Source organism: Petaurus breviceps, unplaced genomic scaffold (assembly GCF_028583685.1).
Source record: "Petaurus breviceps papuanus isolate PSGF00001 unplaced genomic scaffold, PetGlider_PUasm1.0 37, whole genome shotgun sequence".
NCBI lineage: Eukaryota > Metazoa > Chordata > Mammalia > Diprotodontia > Petauridae > Petaurus > Petaurus breviceps.
Window position 1 is genome coordinate 55,328,731 of NW_027186296.1, and position 27,239 is coordinate 55,355,969.

The following is a 27,239-nucleotide window of genomic DNA, read 5'->3' on the forward strand; positions in this document are numbered from 1 at the left end:
AGACACAAATTAGATACATGTGCCAGGATCTTTCCCCTAGTAGAGGGACTCACTTTAGTGTGGCTAAACCCCAATATAAATATAAATAAAAATAAAAATATAAATATAAAACACCAGTGGTTATGCAGTGAGCTTTAGCCCTGACAATGAAGGGTAACAGAAACAATGTGACAAGTTTGATCCTTGTCCAAGTTTAGGGAACACCTGGTGCTGTTCAAACCAATACAATAATCATGTGAAACAATTTTAGAATTTTGCTGTGGCTGAGATCACCCAGAAGATGAGTCAAAGGATTATTTGTCATGCCAAGTTCAGGGCATAGATCCTTGCTGGGTCTTAGCTCTGGAAAACAGGGAGTCTTCTAATAGTATATTGCCACTTTCTATGATCAGTATAGAATGGATTGATCGAAACAGGCTAATTTTGTTGAGTTACAACTTGGCAATGTTATTTCATTTATTGTTCAAAGTGCTCTGAATTCTCACAAAAATTCAAATATAAGTACAAAAGTAAATATAAATTGCTTTTTGATGATCTTCCATTTGGAATGATGGTCATCTCTGGTCACCTCCATTAGCACTGTTAGTTGAGAGTTGACAATGCAGGTCTAATTTGGAGTTTAGTATAAAGTATAAAGCTCTTTTTGGCTTGGATTGAGAATAGGAGATAAAGTTCTAAGTTGAAAATATGAATCTATATACAGATGTAATCACTGGAATTTAATTCCACATCACATTTTCCTAATTTCATTGATATCCATCTTACTTTTCCTTATTAAATGTAATTTTTTAAATTTGGCCTCTTTTTTTTTAATCTAGGAAATTATTTGATGTTCTCCACCACCCCTCCTAATCTTATATAGGAAAGCTTGAAGAAATAACTCCAACCGTATTTATATTTTTCTTTGTATAATTTTAATAGAAGACTTCGAAGGAAATGCCTACCTCTAGACATGGGAGGAGCCATTTCATGAGAGAAGAATAAGTGGTAATATAATAATGGTGTGTGTGTGTGTGTGTGTGTGTGTGTGTAAAAGGATAATGCATGCAACAGCAATAGACCTGAATAAAGGGGCGTAGTTAGTCATTTGAAATTCGTACACAGACTGCCCTATCCATTACCTGTTTCCCATATTATACCCATAATCTCCCAAGGCAGATATGTTATTACACTCAGCGGGCCAAGTTCAGCCCCTGCTTATATACACACAACTCCCACTGACTTTGTACCACTGAGGCACTTCAATGGGAGTTGTCTGAACATAAATTTAGTACACTATAGTCACAACCACAGCAGGTGTAGTTAAACAGAAAGACCTGGCTGTATGTTAAAAGGTTGAGGAAGAACAAAAAAAGCTGCCAGTTTCCACAAGAAATCTTATCCCTGGAGCATTCAGGATTGTACACTGATACACACATTATTTTTCAATCTTTGCCCGCAACCAACACAATACTGTGCTATGATTCAGGAACAACTTAGACAAAGGTCTGTAACAAGGCATAAAGCTATAATATATATTCCACAATATTTTTTTTGAGAAATTCCCTTTTAATTATCCTTAGTACTTAAAAAAACTATGATAAAGTATATGACAAAGGAGAGCTAAAACTAGTGAATATTTTAATAAACTTTTTCTAAAACATAAAAAATGAGTGACATTCTAACAAGCTATCTAAGCAACAAATGGAGATTCCAGAGTTTTTAGATACGTTAATAATATTACATAATAGTTACATAAATTGTAATGATTATGCAATTGATTTGATATTATATTAAATTTTAAAAAGTCTATAGGGCATCTTGAAGGTGATATACTAAAATTTATTTGTAAATTACCTCTTGAAATTCTTATTCATGTTATTTTCATAAATCTTCTGTAGAGGATCTTCCTAATTAATTAGATACCTTCCTCTCACATTCTCTTTTTTTTAATGGATCAGTGATACTAACACACTACTGGGCCTATGTATCAGTTGCCTCTCATTTTTGCAAAATAACTGTTCTACTTCCTTTTCCCAATAAATAAGCATTTTCAACTACTTTTTAAAGTCTATGCATAGGCATAGGTCTCACTGGACCTTAGGGGTGGGTATAACCTTTGCCTCTCAAAGGCTATGGTAATTGAAAACAAGCTCTGGTTGGTATTACCAAATTGGAAAGTGTTCACTTGTGAGGATGATGAAAATAATGTATTTCCTGGATGATAATTTTTATAGCAGAGCTGTATAGCTCCTGCCCAATCACTCTAAAATGTGCTAGAACCAGATCAAAATGTAATTGGGAAATATTTAACAAAATAAAAATACAATAGAACATAAATAATGTTAATATGTGGTTTTCTAAATCAATATATAGCTCTCAGGGACATTTACATATAGTTTAGTGGCCCCAGTTTCTATTGGAGTTTGACACCACTGTTTAACCTAACTTCTTACAGACTAGGTGTTGGTAACTGCTAAAGCCTACTTATGATAATAGTTTATTGGCAATTACTAAAGTCTACTTAATGACCATCACTTGTCTTTTTATTGCCCTTTGGGTTTCACTGTGGCTGTTTGGAGGTCATTTTGTTCCTTAATTCACCCCCATGTGGCCTCACCAGAAGAATAGTGATGTTAAATAATTTGGATTTTGCATTAAAAAAAATTTGTCTTTATTAATTTGTTTGTTTACTTTTAGTTTACAAGATTCAGTTCCACAATTCCTTTAGTTTCAAATTTTCTCCCCCTCCCTCTCCCCCCACTCCACCCCCCCCCTCCATGGCAGCATGCAATCGATTATAGGATCTGCAAATACTTTCACATTAGACATTAGTCAGGTTATAAAAAAGGATTGTAATGGATGGAATGAACAATGGGAAAGAGGAAATAAAACCAACCAAGAGAAAGAACCAGAGCAGGTAGTTTGCTTTAATCTGCATTCAAACTCTGTTCTTTCTAGTTCTTTCTCTGGATGTAAACATCTCTCTCCATCATGAGTCTTTTGGAATTGTCTTATATCCCTGCATTGCTGAGAAGAGTCCAGTCTATCAAAGTTGGTCGTCACACATACGTTGTATCTGTGTGGATTTTGCATTCTTAAGGAGTTTGGGATTAAGGGAAGTATTGTGTGCTTTCTCAGATGTGATTGAACTTAATTTCTTTTTACTCAATTCTTTGTTCAGCTCTTTGAATCCAGTATGTATATGTATGTGTACCACTCCTGGGCTCACTTTCCCAACTCCAATTAACACTAGCAGGTTGGATCCTCATAGAGGACTGAATTCTCCTCTTAGGGGTTCAAGGGATGATCCTGAGGTGTTATTTTAAGTTTCCATACATAAGGTAATGTGGAATTGAATTCATATTTGCCATGGTCACTTGCCTATAACAAAGGATGACTCACTGTTCATTTTTGCTGTGGTCACTTGCCTATAACAAACAAAGAATGACTCACTGTCACTTCAGCAAGAAGAATCTTGTTGTCCTTTGTGGGAATCCCCTAAAAGTTAATTTCTGGGTATGGTCTGTCTAGGCTAGCCCTTTGCATGTCACATCTCTGCTTTAAACTCAGTCCACTCTTCATTTGGGTCAGTCATATTCTTCCTCAGGACTATGTTCAGGAGACTCAGATAGTGCTACAGTAGGCTCCTGAGATTATCTCCTCCTTCAGAGGCTGAGAATCTCTAATGGCTCCTTTGAGCTTTTAAAGCTCACAAGGTTGTATGTGCATTCCCTCACCTAAGATTAGAATAAACATAAGTGAAACAAAAGAAACAGAGGCATAATTACAGGCATACCATAAATGTGGGAGATAGGTCTTATTGCCCCTTCCCAGTCTGACAGCTCACAGTAATGCTCCTCATTTTGACAGGGAAGAGAAGAGTGCCAAAAGGACCAGAGGGGAGCCATAGCCTTCCTATTACATTTGAACTCAATCCTGACTTTATTGTCAGTCCTCACATATCTGAAAACACTCAGAAAACTCCTGGTCACTACACAGCATCAGCCCTTCATCACCCATGTATTATGCTGAAACCAAGAAGGTAATATGATGTAATAACCTCAAAGGCTGCCTATCCAATGTATATGTATGTCTATATGTATACATATGCATGTACATGTACAATTTGTATATGTAAATGTATACATACTTTTTATATTGTATATGTATATGGATGTTTCATTTTAGTTTATTTAAGTTTTCCATTCCTACTCTATAGATTCATCATGTTGTAGTGGCAGCCGTGGATTCTCACTGACTGTATACAAGTTCTTATGGTTTCTATCAGGAAAGTCTGAGTATAGCCTTGGTGATAGATTCTATGTCTGCTATCCATACACCTTCCCATAATATGTTATCTTCTCTGATTAGAATGTAAGCCCCTTGAGGCTAAGGACCACATTACATTTTCTTTTTATATCCTCAGTGCTTATCATAGTGCCCTATATAAAGTAAGCACTTAATAAACATTTTTTCTTTCATTCATGCACTAATCATCAAGTTGACAAAAGGTAATAAAATGTTTGGTTATAGCAACTTTTAAAGCTATGTGCTAAAAGTTGTGTTAATCTCTGTCATATATATGCATATATATACACCCATGTACATATATGAATAACATATATCACATTTTATATATGTAGATGTGTTACTTTAATATATACATACACATATATGTTTTTCTATGTATGTAATTCATCATTCACAACAACCTTATGTGGTAGAGTTACTATCCCATTTTGCCTAAGAATTTATGTGAGTAGCCAAAGGAAACAGAACTATAAGTGTGTGAGGTGAAATCTGAACTCAGGGTTCAGAATGGACACTGATAAAATCATAGATTCCACAAGTAATGAAGCACCATTATTGAGTATGGATGGTTAGATGGATTTTTTTTGGATTTCTGTAAATTTCACAAATGAGGGCACCAAGAAATCTATAATGTTAATTAAATATTTATACTGGAAACTAAGTAGAATTAATATTAAAATGTTAAAAATCCCTTCCTCTCTTCAGATTACTTCCAAATGCTCTGTATACATCCTGTATGTACATGGATATTTATATATTCTCTCCCCCATTTGAAAATCCATTCTTTGAGCAGGATTTTTCTTTTTCTTTTGTGCTTTTCTCTGTTTAGTTGTTTTTCAGTTGTATCTGACTCTTTGTGACCCCATTTCTTGGCAAAAATACTACATAGAATTGCCATTTTCTCCTTCAGCTCATTTTACAGGTAGAACTGAGGCAAACAAGGTGAAGTAACTTGCCCAGGGTCACACAACTAGTAAGTGTCTGAGGCTGGATTTTAATTCAGGTCTTTTTGACTTTAGACCCATTACTCAATACACCACAGTACCTAGCTAGTCTTTCTTTGTATCACAAATGCTTAGCACAGTGACTGTCATATAGTAAGCATACTTAATAAAAGTTTGTTTATTGATTGACTGAATTATATTGACTGATGAACCAGCGATGCATTAGTTTTATGAAAAGGGATTATAGGGGAAGCTAGGTGGTGCAGTGAATAGAGCACCAGCTCTGGAGTTCAAATCCGGCCTCAGACACTTGACACTAGCTGTATGACTTTGGGCAAGTCACTTAACCCCAACTGCCCTCCAAAAAGCAAAAAAAAGGGGGGGGGATTATACCTGTGATTTCATATATAGCCAACTCTATGGTGAGGAATCTCCCTTTACCAATGGAAAGCATCAATTTCTCTTCAATTTTATGTCTTAAAAAGTTGCTTAGCATGCTGAGACTTGCCCAGGAATAGGCAATAGTATATGTCATAGGCAGGAGTTGCACTCAGGCTTTCTCACTCCAATTTCTATGCTCATTTCACTGTAGTTTACTGCCACTCAGTAGTTTACAATGAACAGACTAGACTATTTTTAAAAATCAATATTATATTTAAAAATTATATCACTCCAAAAGGTTTTTTTTTGCATTTCTTAAAAAAAAAGACAGTAGTGGCTTGGGTTTTTAAAAATGTTGGTTCCTTGAAAATAGTGCAATAGGTTACTATATAAATAATTCAATTATGTATGGACTTCCCATTATATAATATGTCAGAATTTTCAAGTTACATTACTCTCTTTTGGTAACTATGATTTATTGAATTCAATGAAAGTAGATATTTTAACTAATACCAAAATAATAAGATGCTTGTAAAAATAATAAATTTTGAAATTTTAGAAATTTGTCTTTATTTTGGAGGAGAAAGAGAGAGGGAGGGAGAGAGGGAAAGAGATTCCATAGACATCTGGATAGACTTGAGCAAAGCTCATAGGCTGATGGTCCTTATATTGGATTACAGGCTGTTTTCCAACCTTGTACTCTATTTTAGCTGTTTCTGCCCATTCTTTCTACTCTTTCATAAGGCATTTAGTCTTACTGACATGTATTTCTTCACATTGTGAATCTTTCATGGATGCATACAAAGCAAATAAGAATTTTGAGAGAAAACTCATGGTTAAAAATTTTCTTTTAACATAAGAAAATGCATGGACAAATTCAACATGATATGCCCTAAATAAATTTGTCAATTACACATGTTTCTCACTGAAAGGGTATTTCCTCAGCAAGTACTTTCTAAGTAAATCTGTTGTTTTTTTTTGAATGGCTATTCATTTACTGAGTGACATGAGTGAGATTATAAGACAACCAATCACCAACTTAATATTTAGTTTCTTGTGGAGGTTGGTTTCTGCAAAATATAAACACAATGTCTGTTTTCTTATGTTTTGAATATTTTTAAAGGCAGTGAAATCTTTTTTGTGATTTTTAACAGTATGCTAAAAGCATTTTCTCACTTGAAAATTATAATTCAATTTGAAAGTTTTGATTTTATGCCAGTGAGATGTAAAAATAACAGGGAATATTTTTGTATGCTTTATATAAGGATTGATTGCAGTCACTGGATATGAGACAGCATAGGCAACAGAGTGACCCTTGTCAAATTATTGGAGATCCTTTGCTTATCAATTTTTATGAAAAGTAAGGGGAACTGGGAATAATGGCTTATAACTAAGCCATCATAGTGAATTGTATGAACTTGAGTGTACTGAATTGCAGTGAACTAAGCCTACTGGATGTCCATACTAGGCCTGGCACCAATATGGTGAGCCAGTGGGAATACAAGGCAAAGAGATACCAGTGTCTGAGGGGAAAGGACCTAGTCAGAAGTAGAACAGGTTAAAGCTTTAGTTCTGATAACCAGTGGGATTAGGCCATGAGTGGTCACTGTACTTTCAGCCTGGCTGGTTTAGGGAGAGAAAAAGAAAGAAGGAAAGAAAGAAAGAAAGAAGGAAAGAAGGAAGGAAGAAAGAAAGGAAGAAAGGAAGGAAGAAAGAAAGAAAGAAAGAGAGAAAGAGAGAAAGAGAAAGAGAGGAAGAAAGAGAGGAAGAAAGGAAGGAAGTAATCTCAGAGGGAACATCTATCAACTCATCTTGTGCTTATGAGGAGCACAATTAAAAAGACTACCATGAAAATTATTGTAGTTTGTGTGTCAACAACTGTTGCTGAGGATAAAGTAGTCAAGAAATTTGGCAAAGAATTTTATTAATTCCTCCAAATGAAACCAACATATATTTCATCCTTGGTAACATCAGTGAAAATGTAGGCACTGTGAAGGATGGTGAAATTTTTTTTTGAAAATATTGTTTCAGATTGAGAAATGAAAGAAACCAAAGATCTGCAGACTACTTAGAAGGAAAATTCCCAGACAGGAATATATTCTACAAGAAGAGAGTAGTATTGAAATAGGTGTGTTGTTATCCAGTTGTTCAGTTATATCTGACTCTTAATGAATCTGTGGACCATAGCATGCTGGCCCTTCTATCCTTTATCGCCCAAAGTCTGTCTAAGCTCATATTCATTGTTTCCATGATATTATCTATTCGTTATATCCTCCACTGTTCCTTTCTCCTTTTGCCTTCAATCTTTCCCCAAATCAGAGTCTTTTCCAGTGAGATTTGTCTTTTCATTATTTGGTCAAAGCATTTCAGCTTTTGCTTCAGTATTTGTTTTTTCGATGAATAGCTCAATTAATTTTTTTTTTTTTTTGCTTTTTGGAGGGCATTTGGGGTTAAGTGACTTGCCCAAGGTCAGACAGCTAGTTTTTGTGTTAAGTGTCTGATGCCAGATTTGAATTCAGGGCCTCCTGACTCCAGGGCTAGTGCTCTATTCACTGTGACACATAGCCCACCCACTGAATTAATTTTTTAAAGTATTGGCTGATTTGATCTCCTTGATGTCCAAGGGTCTCTCAAAGTCTTCTCCAGCACCACAATTCAAAAACATTGATTCTATGGAATTCCAATTTCCTTTTAGTCCAACTCTCCAAACCATACATTATTACTGGAAAAATCATAAGTCTGACTATGTAGACTTTTTTTTGGCAAGGTGGTCTCTGCTTTTTAGTTTGTTGTTCAGATTTGCCATGGTGTTCCTTTCAAGGAGCAAGACTCTTGATTTCATGGCTTCAGTCAACATCTGCCATGATCTCTGAACCCAAGAATATAAAATCTGACACCACTTGCATTTGTTCTCCATGTATTTGCCAGGAAATGATGGGACCAGGTTCATAACCTTAGATTTTTTTTTGCTGTTAAACTTCAAGCCAGTGTTTACACTCTCTTTCACCGTCATCAAGAGGTTTCTTAATTCTTTTTCACTTTCTGCCATCAGAGTATTATTGTCTGCATGTCTGATATTGTTGATACCTCTCCAGCAATCTTAATTCACATTTTTTATTCATCCAGTGTGGTATTTTGCATGATATACTCTGCCTATAAATTAAGTAAATAAGGTGGCAATATGAAACTTTGTCATACTTCTTTCATAATCTTAGACCAATCAGTTGTTCCATGTTCAGTTCTAAATATTTCTTTCTATTTTGTATATAGATTCCTCTGGAGACAAGATAATTTGGTATTCTCATCTCTTTGAGAACCTGCCACATTTTGTTGTGATCCACACAGGCTTTAGTGTAGCCAATGAAACAGAAGTAGATGATTTTCTGGAACTCTCTTGCTTTCTCCATAATCCAATGAACGTTGGCAATTTGGTCTCTAGTTCCTCTACCTCTTCAAAAACCAGCTTGTACTTTTGGTAATTTTTGGTTTATGTATCACTGAAGCCTAGCTTGCAGAATCTTAAGCACAATCTTGCTGGCATGTGAAGAGAACACAATTGTTTGTAATTTGAACGTTCTTTGGTTTTGCCCTTCTTTAGGATTAGGATGTAAACTGATCTCTTCCAATCCGATGGCCACTGCTGAATTTTCCAAATTTGCTTACATATTTGAGTACAGCATTTTAGCACCATCATCTTTTATGACTTTAAATAGCTCAGCGGGAATCACCCCCCCCCCCAAATCATACAAAATAAAAGTTATCTTAATAATCAGGTAAACACTAGTTAGTAATGTGAATTATTTCTTAATTGCTTGTCTGTATACTAATAGACTCCTGAATACATTGATCAAAGGTCAAACAAAACATCAAATTAGAAGAAAGATAGAAATGAAAAGAAAACACAGTATGAAAACTACAGCTTCAACCTGACAATTAAATAAGTTGTGCATTTTAAAAATGAGAAATGGAAAGAAGGAAAGATATTGACAATGATTGCAACTCTTTTTTAAATAAAAATATATCTTATTTGAAATATTCAATACCACAAGGAGGCTGAAATAGCTTAGAAGTTACCTTAGTCATTAAATGCTTAATATCTTTGCTAAGCAGAGAAACATGGAAATCATGGTATTGCAAAACATTATAGAGGAAGAGCACAAAAGTTTTAGGCAGTATTGACTCACAGAATATCAAAAAGATATGGAAGTGAAAACAAGTCTGTGGAAAATATCATATGAAACTTAAACTAGATCATCCCAAGAATACTTATAGATGAAACTGGAAATAGGACAACAACTGTATGGAAAATGGAACAGATCTGCCAATATTTCTGTAGTGATGTATTCTTGTCATTAATGAAAAAAGAACAAAAAAATATAGACTCTTTAGGCTCTCAGCAACTACACAGGCTCCAAATAGAAAAGGTATTCCCCATAGGTAGTGAGGTCCTCTTGGTGTTTCTATCTGTGCATGACATTGTGCTGACTGATCAGGCCCAAGAAAACTACAGGGTCTCCCAAGTAATATGTATAATTATTCAAAAGAGTGGCCTAAAAATTCACAAGAAAAGAAATTGATTAAGAATGCCTTTTGCCCAGACTGTGACATGCAGTTCATTGAATTAGGTCAGTAATACATTTATCTTCAACAGGTATTGTTGATTATTTATAATATATATTGATGTCGAACTGAATAGGAGGAGGTTGTAGACTAGATAGATTTTGGAAATGTTATTGGGCTTTAAAAAATCCAAAATATCTCTGTGTTGTGTAAAGCTACTTTTTAATATCAACGTTCTCAAAGAGATATACTTTGTGAATACAAATCATGGAACATTAGAATTTCCAAAGAATGAAAATTATTGGAGAATATATTTCAATGGATCATGAAACAATCATGACTCTGAAATGGAGCCTAAAAGAATAAGACAAAAAAAACCTTAGGTAATAAAATTTCTGTGGACTGGTGCTTATCTATATATTTGTAGGTAGTTTACATTGTCTTATATCCCCTCAAAAGTACTTAGAATTTAGTTGAGAGTCAGTGTCAAAGATGCCAATAAAATGTTCAGATGATCTTACTAGACCTTTCCTTAGAGTAGTGGTAGACATTTTATAATCCTTTCTTTTCTTTCCTCTAATTCCCACCTTCCTTGTCCTGCTTCTCTCCAGTCTGATCTTCATTAATCTTTCCTTTCTGTAGTTTATTTTATCTAATATGGTCCAATAGAAAGAAGCACTCTGGCCACCATTTGGCTTTTATTTGTATAATCAGTTAATTGCTATTTCTTATTTTATAATGTCTTACTTATGACAATTTTCTATATTTGTATCTAGGGGTAGTCTTGTGAAAGATTATATTTTGACAACAACAGGATTAACTAACTTATTCTTTAAAGAGGTTATTTTTGCATTTAATACTATCAGTTTTTAGCCAATAGTATTAAACATGCCCATGTTTCTATTATGGTGCAGTGAAAACAGTGCCAGAATTGGTGTCAGAAAGGTGTAGATTGACAACCTGACTCAGACACAGCTATTCCTTGTCTAAACAAGTTATTTAACCTATATCTTAATTTGATCCTTAGTAAATGAAGGTTTAGATTTATAAGCCTCTAATTTCCCTTCTAGTTCTAAATCCATAATCCTGTGTCAGTGTTATGATCCTTTCCACTTACCCTACATTGGTCTGTACAATCTATTGATTGAACAATCACTCTATAAAGTCTAGTGACCAGAGACATTAAGACTTTTGTTCAAATCTCACCTACGATGCTTCTTATGTGACTCTGGAAAAGTCACCTAACCTCTCTGTGCTTCCAACAACTCTTTAGGACCTATCCGGTAATAGGTTGTCATCTGTAATTTTCCTAAAGTCAGAATGCCATATACAGATATCAGAAGCAGTCAAAGAAGTTAATCTTTGTCACGGAGGAAAGACACAATGACTCAAAACTGGGTTTCAGTCTAATTCTGCCACCAACTAGCTGTGTAATCTCAAACAGGTCATGACCTTTTTTTTCTTTTTGGAGGGGGAAGGCAGGGCAATTGGGGTTAAGTGACGTGCCCAAGGTCACATGGTTAGTGTTAAGTGTCTGAGGTCATATTTGAACTCCTGACTCCAGGGCCAATGCTCTATTGTGCCACCTAGCCTCCCCTTGAACTTTTTTTTTTTTTGACTCAGATTTTTCACCTATGAAATAAGGGAGTTAGACCAGAGAACTGCTAGACTAGACAATTTAACATTCTGTTAATCTAGCAATGTTTACATATTCAGATCCATTTTGAGTTACTTGTGAGCACTACTTAGTGGTTTTAAATTTCATGGCATGAGTTCAGTTCTCAAAATGTAAATCTAGTCTTGATAGTATCAGGTTTGTTGGTTGTTTTTGCTTGCAGGGGGCAGGGATGGTGAGGATCTGTGATTTTTTTGGTTCTTGGAAATTCTAAGTGTGGAAACTCCATCCACTGACATACCAGAAACACATCTGAAACATAGTCTTACAGAGTTTTCCAGGACATTGAGAAATTAAGTGATTTACTTGTGGTGACATGGCTCTCATATACCAGAAGCAGGACTTACTTTCAGGTCTTCCTAACTTCAAGAATGGACTCCTATCCATTCAACCACATTGCCTTTCATTTTATAGTATCATAGATTTAAATACTGGAGGAACCTTAAAAGTCATTATGTCTAACTGTTGGCTCCTCAAAGGTGACTAAGGCTCACAGAGGTTAATGATCTGCCCAAGATCACACAGACAGTAAATATGAAAGGTGAGTTTTAGTTGAGATGACTTACTAAGATAAATTTTTGGACTAGAAATCTAACAAAAGCAAAGCTTTAATTTTTATCACCTCTTCTGTGATATATTTGTACTTTTTCCTGGAAAAAGGAAGTCCAAGAAAACCAGATTGGACTATTACCCAATAATTACTTGGATGGAATACCCAAACTTGCCATGTAATGAAACTGGGAATAATGTAAAACAAAGAAAATGCGTCATTTAGTTGTTGGATTGGAATCTTATGCAAAGAAGAAAATTAGGTCCCTTGTAATTCCTATTTCTGTGCTGCATTTTTATCAAGTGCTTTTCTCAAGCTCTTTGAATTTACTGTCTTTAGTATGGTTACACTACCAACCCTGTCCTGTTTGTATAGCTTACACAGGGTGGCAATAGTCTGCCAGATTTCAGTTTCATAATTTCAGGTACTGTTGCTATAGAGGGCAAGGGAAGGGAGGTGTTGGGTATGTATAGAAAAGTATATTTGAAATGAAGAGAGAAAAAAAATCTACATTTCAATGAAAATACTTTCAAAGCATTTCAAATAAGAGTTGGAGAGAAATAATTACAAAGTTTGGAAAGAAAGAATCTTAGCTTTGATCTGTCTTTCTTCTGTAAAGCAATTAAAATAAGCAATTTTTCAAATACTAAGCAGAAAATTACTAATGGCTGAACCCAAAAGCTTTCATTTGCTTCTCGGGGCTTTCATTCCTCTAAAAAAGAGACAAAAAAATATTAAGGTGGCTTTCCAGATAGATTAATGCATAAAGCATTTACTGGTTGGCTGTCATAAAACTATAGCAGCATAGAATAGCTGAGATTAAGAGCTAGATTTAAATCATGCAACAGTCCAGTTAATATCAACGTCTAATTAACAAATGCATAAGAAGTCTGTAATGTTGATTTGATGGAGAAAAACTCTAATAGGGCTCTATTGGAATTTTCCATTTCAATTGCCTTTGCAGACTTTTTAATGGCTATGTCTCCTACACAGTCTTTGGTATTCACAGGAATCATTTTGGAATTAAAATCAGGACCTAAAGTGGAACATAGGTAGACAAAATTAACTCATCTGGAGGGTAGGTTTATAAACAAAAAAATGTAACAGTGTTTGAAGATTTAGTTTGAAAACGACTACTAGAATTGGACTTCAAAGTTAAACTTCACTTTCTTCTTCACTTCTTAAACCTTCAGATCAACCAACATTCATATGCAGTGAGATATGAAATACTTTAACATTTACTGAAGTTATTGTACTAGATGTGTTGAATTATAATTGTACTAGCTGCATAGATTGTAATCTCTTGGCATGTCCCCCCATCACCAGCAATGTGAGCAATTAACCATTTGTCTGCCATTGAGGAGTCATGACAAAGATCACAAAGGTTAAAGCTGTTGATGTTGAGAAGTATAATATGATTGGATACTGTCTCAGTGGTCTTCTTGGCTATTCCTAAACACTCTCAAGTAACTGAATGAATGACTATTTCAATTGTTATGTTTCTAATGTCTTTAGAAAAGAGAGAAGAAAAAAAGGACTAGTCCTGTATTAAATCAGTAATGTGCATGCTATCACTACCTTAGTGTTGATCCAGAGGGAATTAGAGCAGGATTTGAAACACTAAATAACCCTAATGACACTAGGAAGAAGCTCACCAGGGAGTTGTTTGAGAGTTTGTCAGAGCACATTAAAATACAATACATTCACATAATAAAAAGGGTACATCATTCCATCTGTCTATACATTCCTTTCCAATATTATATTTGTCCAGGGACTTTTCAAAATTACATCACCTAACTCCATCCCTTTACTTAGTGAATAAAAATGCATGAAAAATGGAAACCAAATCAGAATAATGTATACAAGTGAAAGTCTACAATTTAAATCATTATTGCTTAAGATACCATTGCTTTAATCAGTCCTATCATAAATCAGTCTCTTTCACATAAGTTCTTAAAGTGCTGTTAAACAAATCATGTCTCTTAAAAGGAATGATGCAATCGGGAAGCTTCTGAAGACAGAAAATTCTTTTTTAGCTTCTAGCCCAATTCAGCTATTTTACACAGTGGCTTTAATTCTATAATCACCCAGTTATTTCTTGGAAATTATGTTACAAATATTTATGACCATGGTATTGCATTTAAATTAAAAATATTATTCCTAGGAAAATTTCATACCTATCAGTTATTGCTTCTACTAGTTGGGAATAAAGTCTTATTTTTCCCCCTTCCTTGCCTGACTTTTTGGATTCAGTATATTTCTTTTTTTTTCTTTTCTTTTCTTTTTTTTTTTTTAAAGCAATTAGGGTTAAGTAACTTGCTCAAGGTTACACGGCCAGTTATTTCTGGGTGTGATGCTAAGTATCTGAGCCCGGATTTGATCCCCAGGTCATCCCGACACTGGAGCCAGTGCTCTTACTCCTGAGCCACCTGGCCACCCTGAGTCAGTATATTTCTACATTGGTAATATGAAGTTTGTTATTGGACCAAAGTCTAGAATATAGTGCTTTCTATGCTGTCCAGTGGAAATTTGAGGAAATTGAAGTAGAAAACATTTATTAAGGGCATATTATGTGCATGGTACATGTTAGACACTGGGGATCTAGGGACAAAAAAACCAAGTCTCTGCCTTCAAGAAGTTAACATTCTCTCTATCCATAGAAATATAATTTTTAGTCACATATTTTGAAAGATATTTTAGAATTTGTTTGCTGGATTAAAAAAATATTTAATTAATTAATTTTTATTTAAAAAAACTGGGGCAATTTACTTTTTGCCTTGTATAGTTTTCACTTATGATTTCTTGAAATATAGCTCTGAAAAAAATAAAGGAAAAAAGCTCATTGTGATTCAAATGGAGATACTTGACTACACCTTTAGACCCAAGACTTTCATTGAATGGCCAACAATAGCCTCCAGTCCAAACCTCTGTTTCTCATTGGTTAGATTTTGATGACTTAGAATGAGTATAAATAGCAATTGTTTTCTGTTCTAGACAGAAACCTTGAGGGACTTCCCCTTCCAGATTGACACTTTTGTGATAGTAAGTAGACTGTATTTTGTCTCATTTCTTACCTAGCCCTTGTATAGTGTCCTTCATTTTTTTTTTGCCTTTTTCTAGGGCAATTGGGGTTAAGTAACTTGACCAAGGTTACCCAGCTAGTTTTTTTGTGTGGGTGTTAAGTGTCTGATGCCGGAACCAAACTCTGGTCCTCCTGACTCTGGGGCTGGTGCTTTACTCACTGCGTCACCTAGCTGCCCCCTATCCTTCATTTTCAAAGAAGACTAAAAGTACATTACCATGTTAGGGTCAAGTTATTGTATGTTTGGCTATGGCTGATCAGACCAATAGGAGCTCAGAATGCTCTACCAGAGGTCAGGCACAAATAGGCCATGTGAATATTTGGGGTGGATTTTCTTAATTTGCACACCTCATATTTCTTTTGAGCTACTTCAGTTCTGTTTTGCTCATAGAGCACAGCACCTTCTTTGGTGAGGACACCCATGCTGGGAGGTCCTATGCCACTGTCTCCCATGCCATTCAATCAATTCCAAAACCTTTTAGAGAGTCCTTGAAAGTGTTCTCGTATTGCTTCTTCTGACCATCATGTGAGCACTTTGCCTTATGAGTTCTCCATAAAATAATTTTTTAGGTAAACACACTTGTGGTATTCAAACAACATGGCCAGCCCATCGAAAATACATTCTTTGTAGTAGAGTTTGAAAGCTTGGCAGTTCAGTTCAAGAAAAGACCTCAGCGTCTGGTACTTCATTCTACCAGGTGACCTTCAGAATCTTCCAAAGACACTTCAAATGGAAGTGATTCAGTTTTCTGGCATAGTGCTGGTTTACTGTCCAGGTTTCACAGTTATACAATAATGAGGTCAGTCATTAGTTGTTAAGTGGAAGTTGCCTCAGACAAAATGAGACCTGGGAAAGAGTTTTAAAAAGACCAAGGTCACTGGGTCACCTCCAGTCATCTTGACTTTTACCTCGCCATTGGATTCCAATGACTCTGAAGGAGAGTGAGGCTGACAACTTTACTCAGTTCTGCCTCACTTAAATCTAACTCATGTGCAAGTCAAGATATCACCCTCATGATGTCATTTGTCTTCTTCAACAGCAAAGGTCAAACAGCAACAACATTCTCCAGGGATGAGGGTGGAGATTGGGAAGGAGATTGAGAACAATATGTCATGCCAATTGTTTATTAATCACAAATTTTTTAACTGAGTCTCTCCATTTAGCCCAGGCTAGAAGTACAGGGGCTACTCACTGGCCTGTTCTACATTAATGAGCATGAGAACTTTAATCTGTTCCATTTCTAATCTAGACTGGATCACCCTTTTTTAGGCAACCTGATGCACTCCTACCCCCATGACTACCTCTATTCCCAAGGGATCAGCATGCTGAACTTAGTGTGGACACCCAATTGACATATCACATTGCAGCTCAGAACTCCTTAGCTTCAGTCTTCCCAGGAGCTGGTATTATAGGAATGTCTGATTATGTCAATTGTTCTTTAGTATTTGACAAAATTATCCACCTATTTAGTAATGGTCATATTCTGGACTTCTGACAAATAAAGCATGTGGCTTTGAAAGTGTGGAAAGAAGCAAAGAATGATCTAGACTCTTCATTTGCAAACTTCATCATGATGGTTGGTGGTTGGTTGTTGTCCATTCTCAAAGAGGATCAAAATGACATCATTATGTTGGAGCCAAGATATAGTGTGTATGACTGTGATTGATCAGACCAATATGAGCTTGGAAGGTTCTACCACAAGTTGAGCTCAAATAGTCCACATGAATATTTGGAGTGAAGATGTCTCTAAATTTATATATCTCATATTTCTTTTGAGCTACTGAAATTCTACTTTGCTCATAGAATATGGCATATTCTTTGATGAGGGCATGCCATTCTGGGTGGTCCTGTGCCATTGTCTCCCATGTCACTCAATCAGTTGCAAAGTTCTTCAGAGAGACCTTATTGCAATAATCAGACAAAAAGTAATCAATCAAATCAACTGCACCAATAAAATCAGCTAAGAAATTGTTATGTAGCAGAAAGCATTGTTTATGCAAACTGCACCCTGTGGCTATAAAATAGTGATCCATATTCCATCCATGGTATGTGTGCATACATACACACAGCTACATGCACATGGTCATTCATGCACAGGCAACCTGATCAGATTCCAGATGATGGTGCTCAATTCTAGAGTCAGTCACAGAGGAAGGATTGAAAAAATTTAGATAGGGTTTGTGGAAGTCACTAGAACAAACAAACATTTGGAAAGCCAATCACAGGAAAGACAAAGGAAATGAGAATGTTTAACTTATAGACCCGAAGACTGAGGAGAGACTTAGGAATGGTCTTTAATAGCCAAAGTATTTTATGTTTATGATATTAGTTTAACTAATTTTTTCCCCTTTTCCCTAATACAGAAGAAGATAAAAGTACCTTAAACTATGGTCCAAGCAGTCCAAATACAAGAGAGAAGAGTCAAATGTGACAGTATGTTAGAACTGGCCTCAAAGACAGGGAGACCCGAGTTCAAGTCCTGACTCTGACACAGATTACTGTGTGACCTTAGGTAACTCATGCGCTAGTCAATTTTCTATAATTTTCAGGGAAGATGCTAATGTGCATTAAAAAAGAGAAATTTCCACACCAGGGAGCTCTTCATAATTATGAAATCATACATGCAGCACATATTCTATAAGAAAAAACATTTTGAGAGTGACGGTTGTCGAATATTATGATGGATTACCACATGAAGTTATGGAACTTCCTTCTGTTATAAGAGTTGGGTAGATTCTTATCTAAGTACAATGTTTTAGATGTATGTGAAGATGAATATATGTATACATTGATGGTTCAGTACATCTTTAATGACTTTGATTGAGAGCTGTTTAAAACTTGTGAGTGAAATATTTTAAAATCTTAAAGTTGGTATACTGTCTCTTTTTTTTTTTTTGCAAAGTTATTAAACTAGCTTATCCTAATACTTAAATGGATCTGTGAGCTTACTGATTTGGGTTTTCCTGTAATGATGCAGGTCACTAGGTAGGCCCATCCTATGGAAATCTTTTCCATTACCTCCAGTGAATTCACCATAGAGACTCCACCCATCATTCAGGTAGCTAGTCTTGTTTTCTGGTCAATATTTTGCAGATAACAATCAGGCACTTAGGATGGCCATGGTTATCTCTCACTCTCACCATATAACCATGGGGAAGGAGAGGGGATGTCTTTTTCATTTATATATTTGTCAGTGTCACACTTCATTTTTTAACTGAACTAGTTTTTTTGCTCTTTTTTCATAAATGATATTCCAGTCCCCATATTTTCCACATGCCCGGAATGCACTCTCTCCTCACCTATACTTCTTAAAATTCTAAGTTTCCTTCAAAGCTCAGCTCCAACATGAGGTATTCTCCCATCCCTCAGTTATTAATGCTCTTCCACATGCTGAAATTATCTTGTATATATTTTGTATGTATTTAGATGACTATGTGTTTTCTCCCTTGATAGATCATAAGCTTTGATTTGTAGTATGTTAGGTACTGGAGACACAGCTCTCTAGGATATAATAGGTGCTTAAGAAATGCTTGTTGATTGATTGATTGGTCAGTACTTGAATAGCAAGCCACTGGGAATTACATATGACCTTACTGTGAGAGTTATTTTGAAAGGCAGCATGATATAGTGGAAAAAGCAGGGAATGGGTAGTCCGGAGCCCTGGGATCTAGTGCTAGCTTTGCTACTAACTACTCATTGTGTGATGCTATAAGCTATGAACCTTACTGGGCTCAGCTTCTTCAACTATAAAATGGAGTTAGGAAAGGTGATCTCTATAGCTCTTTCTAGCTTATTTCACTTCTTCACTCTTCCTACCTATGCTCCTTAGTTTCCAGATTCCTCAACCATAACCCAGCAGCCTCCTCACACTGGAATGTCTCTCTGTCTTCAAGGTGCCCTTCTCCAATTGGTGAGTTTCTCCTAGAATGTCCACTGTGAAGAAGTGCCCAGGTCAGCCATGTTCATTCTTTTATTCCTCTTCTGGTTCTAAGCTTGACTCTCCAAACTTTTCCACTGTGGCCCTTAGTGGTACCTTTTTTTCTCTCCACCCACCCCACCTCCATCCCCCAAGATATTTAGCTCCCTTTTATATAATGTCTTTTTTCTTTTGCCTTTTGGAGGACAATTGGGGTTAAGTAACTTGCCCAAGGTTACACGACTAGTTTTTTTGTGTGGGTGTTAAGTGTCTAAGGCCGGAACTGAACTTGGGTTCTCCTGACTCCGGGGCTGGTGCTTTACTCACTGTGCCACCTAGCCACCCCTTATATAATGTCTTTCCTCATTAAGGGGAAGGGTATAAGCATTTGTATGATACTTACCATGTGCCATTCACCATGCTGAAGGTCTTTTTGCAAATATTATCTCATTTCATCCTTGCATCAAGCCTGCAATATTATTATCCCTATTTTATAGATGAGGGATTTAAATTAGACAGAGGTTAATTGACTTAACCAGGGTCACACAGCTAGTCAGCATTTGTGGCCAGATTTGAACTAAGGCTTTCTGATTCCAGTCAGGAACTCTACTGCACCATCAGCTGCCCCTATCAGAATATAAGCTCCTTAAGGTCTGGAAATGTCTTTCTCTTTCGTTGTATATGTATCGCTAGAGCTTAGCACAATGCCTGACACACTTAATTTTTTCTTTCTGACTTGACTTCCAGTTTTAAAATTGTATGACTATAAACTTTATCAGATATAGTGAAGCAATTCTTTTTTTTGCATCATATATGTAGTGTGTGTATGTGTTTGTGTGTGTGTGTGTGTGTGTGTGTGTGTGTGTGTCCAGAAAAGATTTGCAAATAATGAATCCTCCTCTCTGGATGGGTTATTAGATTCTCAAAACCATTGTTGTGAGTAACAGTAACCAATGTTACTGTTGTCCTGTAACAAGAATTGTAGCTAATGTTGTCTTTTAGCAGACTAAGCCAGCAATATATTTCCAGTCTGTAAATATTTCATTTAAAAAAAAAAAAGGAACGTGTTTTTATTTACTTATATGTGTATGTGTTAGCTCCATCTATAGAATGTAACTTCCTTGAGGACAGGGACTAATTCATTATATCTTTTTGCTTCCCAAGGGCCTAGTAGAATGCCTGGCACAGAGTAGGTACTTAAATACTGAATTTAAGTACCTGCCAGGTGGCACAATGAGTAGAGCGCCGGCTCCGGAGTCAGGAGGACCCGATTTCGGACCCGGCCGAAGACACTTAACACCCACACAAAAAAAACTAGCCGTGTGACATTGGGCAAGTTACTTAACCCCAATTGCCCTTCAAAAAGCAAAAAAATAAAAATAAATAAAAATAAATGAATAAATACTGAATTAAATAATGGAAGTCAATCAATCAATCAACACACATTTCCTAAGTACCTATTATGTGTTAGGTATATAGGATACAAAGAAGTATAAAGAAGTTCAAGACCTATAGGACAAAAATTCTTTTTTTCTTTGTTGTCAATCCCAAGCCCTTCTCAACCAATACATTTTGAAAAGCTAAAATGTTCTTTTTTTCTTCTCACAAAACCAGGTATTCTGTAGGTGTCTTAAAAAGTTTCCTAAACCAATTGTTCCTGCTATGATTATCCCCTTGAGAGCTCAGGTGTGGGCCTCATTGCATTACAACTGCTTTGCTTTAAAGTCACATGTGGGCGATGCCGTTCCACATTACTCCACCTTTCAAAGCACCTGTGTAATAGACTCACCCATTTCAATTTCCTCTGGGACTTGTCCTGCGCGCCTTGTCTACCCCACAATTGTGGGCAGGTGGAATTGTTGTTCATCATGCTATCTTTGGCCAGCTGAATGAAAGAGATGAAACTTCTCATTTCCACCTGTGACTGGTATCAATACTGTAAGACATCAGACTGGAAGTTGTGAGGTTTCTTGGGGGTTACTTGTTAGATACTGAGAAAGAATTGATCAAGTGCAAGGCTAGGAAGGAGTGATTGGAGAGAAATCAGCTGATATTGAGGGAATGGAAAGAATCACTGAAGAAACCATCCACCAGTAACTTCCCCCTTCTAGATCATTATAGATTCATTATAATCATAAAAACCTACTTGAATAGAAAGCACCCTAAAACAAGTGAGGGGCAGCATGGCATAGGAAGGCCTAGATTCAAATCATCAATTTGACACTTACTGGATGTTTAACCTTGAGAGAGAGTCACTTAATATTGCTAAATCTCAGTTTCCTCATCCATTACATAGGGACAATAATACCTGTAAAACCTATTCTGTAACATTGTGAGGCATGAAAGACAGAATTTATATAAAGCAATGTGCAAACTTCGAGTCACTATACTAATGCCCAACATTATTAAGTAGACAAAATGATTGATCCCAAGGTAAAAGGAAAGTGGATGTATACAAGAGGAATTAATGTCTGTAGAATATCTATAGTAGAAACCCCAACAAAACATGTAAGATATTTGGTGCCTTCTCTCTACAGAAGTATTAAGCAAAATGTACATATTGCATTTCCTAATCTAAATAATGATTTTCCTCCAATATAAGAAATGCCCATGTTACTAGACCAAAGAGATAAGACCTTCTTAAGTTGGCCATTGTCTGTACCCACCTTAAATTCTTTTTGGGGGGGTCTTTTTGGAGGGGGGAAGGCAGGGTAATTGGAGTTAAGTGACTTACCCAAAGTCACACAGCTATTAAGTATCAAGCATCTCAGGCTAGATTTGAACTCAGGTCCTCCTAATTACAGGGCTGGTGCTCTATTCACTGTGCCACTTAGCCATCCCAAATTCTTTTTATAACTCAGAATGTAAGGAGCATCAGAGATCATCAACTCCTACATCCTCATTTTACAGGAAGTGAGGCAGAAGTTACTGAGTGACTTGCCCAACATCACACGATTAGTGAATAACATAGCTAGGTCTCCTGATTACCAATCTATTGCTTTTTCCATTCTTGCAGTACAAATATTCTCCATCCATGTGGCTTGGCAAATTGACTGTAATTTATAAACTTAGAGATTTAACTGGGGCACAGAGAGGTTAATTGAATTATCCACAGTCACATAACTAGCATGCATTAGAGATAGGGCTTCAGCCTAGGTCTTCATGACTTTAAGGTTAGCATTTTATATATTATGATATGCTACCTGTCATATTTCTTCTTATGAACTATTATTCAGGTAATGATAATTAAAATTCACCTTATCCCAGTAGTAGGATATAAGCTCTTAGAGGGCAGAAATAGGTCTTACTTTTATATTTGGATTGCTAGTGCTTGGAATATAGTAGGTTCTTAATAAATGTTTGTTGCTGGTAATTTAGTATTTTATATTTGAAACTCATTTGGTTGTCACATTCTGTGAGAAAGATGGCACAAATAATTATTGTTCCCATTTGACAGATGGGGAAATTGAAATGCAAAGAGATTTCACACCTAGTAAATGATGGAGCTAGAACAAGAGTCCAGGTCTCTTGATTCCAAATTTAGAGTTCATTCTATGACATCATGCTGCCTCTCTAATAGTTTGCAGCATTATAATGAGAGCACAATTTAATGTGATAAAAATTACATCATTCTGAAAATTAAAGTCATTTTGCCATTTTGCATTACAAAATGCAAGTTTTACAATTCCCACACCAGAAGAATTTATATCTATATTGTATTTTATACTCAGAATTGTGGAATAAGAATACATAAATCTTCCTTTAAGAGATCATTGGGCCATCTACTTTGGTAACTTGCCATTGGCAATGGTCTATGCCTAATGTTACAGAGGAAGGCAAAAATAAAAACCATAATGCACCTGGTCAATTATGCATTGCTATACCATAGGGGGGAAATTCCTTCCTAACCCCAGCTGGTGATCAGTTTATGCCCTGAAGCATGGGGATTGATATGCCTTGTAACTTTTTAACTTAGTTAGTGTAACTGCCAATGTTATTCCTATTCATATAAATTTCTAATCCTTTTTTAAATCTTGCAAGACTATTTGCCTCAAAAATATCCTGCAGCTATGAATTCCATAGGTTGATTATACGCTGCTTAAAAAAGTATTTCCTTTTATCCGTTTTAAATTTGTTGCCTTTTAACTTCATCAGATGGTCCTTGTTCTTACATTATAGGGAACAGGCAGTTGGAATTGACTTTTATTTAGCCAATCATTTTCTATATTTCTATTAAAAATCTATTTGTTTAATTTTTCACTCTGGATAATACCGTTTTGATCTTCAACAACATTAAGAATTCTTTGTTTATGTAATCTTCAAAAGAGTTCAAAAATTATCCATCAGTCTTGGCTAATATCCTAGCAACATCTTCATGGCATTTATTATTTTCATTTTATTTATGAGAAAACGAGAATGAGAATACAAATGGCTTTCCTAAGATCACACAACAAATCCCTGATTCTTCTTAAGGAAATCATTGGTTTCCCTCTGCCATATTGCTCTTCCCTCAAATGCTCTAACCTTCCAGTTCCTCAATCTATTCCATTCCCTCTTTTCCCTTTCTCCTGATCAGACTCCTGATTTTTATCTGACAATCCTTCCACTTTATTTCAAAAACTTTCAGTATCATCCTACACATTGGTCCTTTACTCTGATGAAGAGATGATTCTTCCACCACCTCTACAGCTGTTGTTATGGGCAGAGGTGTGTTGGAGCCAGTTCACAGAAGCTCATAAGAGCCAAATGTTAAATTTTCAGTGGGAGCATTTGACCTCAGAAATGAGCAAAGGTTACAAACCAGGCCTTAATTTATTGTTTTTTTTTATTGTTTTGACTTAAGAAAGCAATGGATAAAAATGTTAATAATGCAAATTAAACTCAAAAGTGTGTCATGTAAACATTCCAAGAGAACCAGTTCTTAAACAAGCATACCCATTCCTTTAGGTATACTCCTATTCTACTCCCCATTTCTAGCATACTGCTCCCACTATCATCCTTTCTTTCTCTTTCCCAGTCTTTCTGACTCTAGCTCCCTTCCTTCCTTTCTTGCACTCTCCCTTTTTCTTTCTCCCTCCCTCTTTCTCCCTATCAATGGTTTCCTTCCTTGTTATCTCTAAACACGCTCCAGTTTTCTTCCTCCTTAAAATAATTTTTGCTAGATCCCACAATTCCTGCTAGTTATCATCTCATATAGCTCTTCTTTTCACACCCAAACTCTTGGAAAAAGTCACATATACTCAGTTCCCCCACTTTCTCTTTTCTCACTCTCTTCTAAACCCTCTGCAATTTGACTGGCAGCTTCATCTTAATTGCCAAATATAATGGTCTCTTCTAGCTCTTCATCCTTCTTGATCTCTCTGAAGCATTTGACACTATTGACCACTCTCTCCTGGCTTTTCTTTCTCTTCTCTGGGTTTTCATGACTATCCTCCCTTGCTTTTCTTCCTACTTATCTGACTGCTTTTTGTCTCTTTTTTTCTCTCATTTCATCATCTATGCCATGCCCACTACACCAAAGTTTTGTCCCGGTGCTCATCTCCTTTCTCTCTACATTCTCTCCTTTGGTGACCTCATTAGCTTCAATACATTCAATGACTGTCTTTATGCTGATGATTCTCATGTTTATCTATCTATCTATCTATCTACCTATCTATCTATCTATCTATCTATCTATCTATCTATCTATCTATCTATCTATCTATCTATCCATCCATCCATCCATCCATCCATCCATCCATCCATCCATCCATCCATCCATCTATCTATCTATCTATCTATCTATCTATCTATCTATCTATCTATCTATCTATCTAATCTGTCTGTTTGTCTCTCTCTCTCTCTCTAGCCATCTCTGTCTCTCTCTCTGTCTCTCTCTTTGTCTCTCTGTCTCTGTCTCTCTGTCTCTCTCTCATCTTGGTCTATCTACTGAGCTCCAGGTATAATAACCAATGGTCTACTGAGTATTTTAAACTGTATACCCTATAGGTATATCAAACTCAACATGTCCAAAACAAAGCTCATTATTTTCCCCCAGAATCATCCCACTTCCAAACTTCCCTAATACTGTTGAGGCACCACTGTATTTCTAGTTACCTAGGTTTGTAATATTGATGTTGTCCTCTACTTCTCACTCTCACATATTGAGACATTTGGAGTCAGTAAGATTTGAGTTTAAGTCTGGCCTCAGACACTTACTTGCTGTGTGGACAATTCACTTAACCTCTGTTTGCCTCAGTTTCTTTAACTTTAGAATGAGACTAATCATAACACCTAGGTTGTGAAGATCAAATGAGATTATATCTATAAAGAGCTTAACACACTGCCTGGCATGTAGTAGCTATTATATAAATGCTAGTTGTTATTATTATTAAGCATCACTCAGGTATAAAATCTCAGTTAAAAATCTCAGGTTTTTCTGTCCCCAAAGCATACCTTGTAGATGTTTCTTCCTTACTACTTACATAGCCACCAATCTAGTTCAGATCTTTATCACTTTTTGCCCACTTCCCCCCTTCTTATCTCTTTATCTACCATTCCTCCATCTTACCTTACTTTCTATTGCTTCTATTTTTTATCCCCCTTATCATTCTAGTAGTCTCAACCAGAAACATTGCTTGGCTCTGTCAGTGGTACTAAGACTAAGAGAATTGATAATGCCTGTTCTGCTGTACATCATGTTCATCTTAATTGAGCTTAATCATATATTAGATAGGAGTATTATTTAACAAAAGGATACGACACATTCTCAGTAAATTTTAGTATTTCCTTTTGTTCTGTATTATTTTCTTTATTCCATAGGACCACAAAAATCATAGAATAACAGAGTTAAATGGGATATTAGAGATTGTATATCCTACACCATACCGATATAGGAATCATTACTACTACAATGTTCTAGACAAGTAGGCATCTTGCCTCAAACTGAAGACCTTCAATGATGGGGAATCTAGAACTTCATAAGGCAACCTCTTCTATTTTTGGACAACTCTAGTTAGAAAATATTTCTCTACATTGAATCTATAGTTGCCTTGCTACAACTTCTGCTCATTGTTCTTCTTGGACCAAGAAGAAGAATCATTCAAATTCCCTTTCCATATGACAGATTTTAAAATTCTTTAGAACAGTTACCATGCTGCCTACTGCTCCCAAGTCTTTTCTTCTCTAGACAAAACACTCCTAGTACCTGTAACTGATTTACATAAAGCATAGTTTCCAGTTCTTTTACTCTTTCTTTTTTTGGTCCTGTTCAAGGCCCTGCTTCTCAAGTGGCTGCCATAAACTGAATACAATATAGTAGATGTGGTCTAACCATGCCAGTATACAATAACGCTATTATCTTGTTCATTCAAGGCATTCTATCTCTCAATGCAGCCGAAAAATTTATATATGCCAGAGCCCACCTGAATTTGTACTATCTTTTTATATACTATGCCTTTCCACTTTAATGGATTCAGGTTACCTATCCTTTTTGACTACCATGTCACATATATGTATTTTAAGGATCCTTGAAAGATGCAGCAATAGAGATAACTTTATTACAAGATCCTAATTATCATATACAATTTATAATATCCTTTTGCTAGCAAGTGAGGAATAAAACAATGAGATAGGAGCTAAGCAAAAATGTTTGTCACTTTCATGGAGGATGTCCAGTGTAGAGTCCAAATGGAAGAGGAATTCCCTATAGATAAGTACCTGTTTGCAACTGATGTTATAATTGCATCAAGCTCAGGATCACTGTAAAACCTATTAAATGAAATTCATTATCACCCAAAAGAGTTTGACATTATCTATCTATCTATCTATCTATCTATCTATCTATCTATCTATCTAT

At 35.9% G+C, this 27,239-nt stretch overlaps 1 long non-coding RNA gene across 7 annotated transcripts in view; it reads left to right on the forward strand.

Moving 5' to 3' along the window:
• The window catches only part of LOC138169225 (uncharacterized), a 100,663-nt gene that overhangs the window by 25,417 nt on the left and 48,007 nt on the right, over nt 1-27,239 (forward strand). For 5 of the 7 annotated variants that reach the window (XR_011170292.1, XR_011170290.1, XR_011170291.1 and 2 more), the window contains 2 exons: nt 819-987; nt 2,941-4,024. This is a non-coding gene — a long non-coding RNA (uncharacterized lncRNA). Of the gene's footprint in view, nt 1-818; nt 1,002-2,940; nt 4,025-27,239 lie in introns of all 7 variants that reach the window. The other 2 variants (XR_011170296.1, XR_011170295.1) reach the window with 2 other exon arrangements.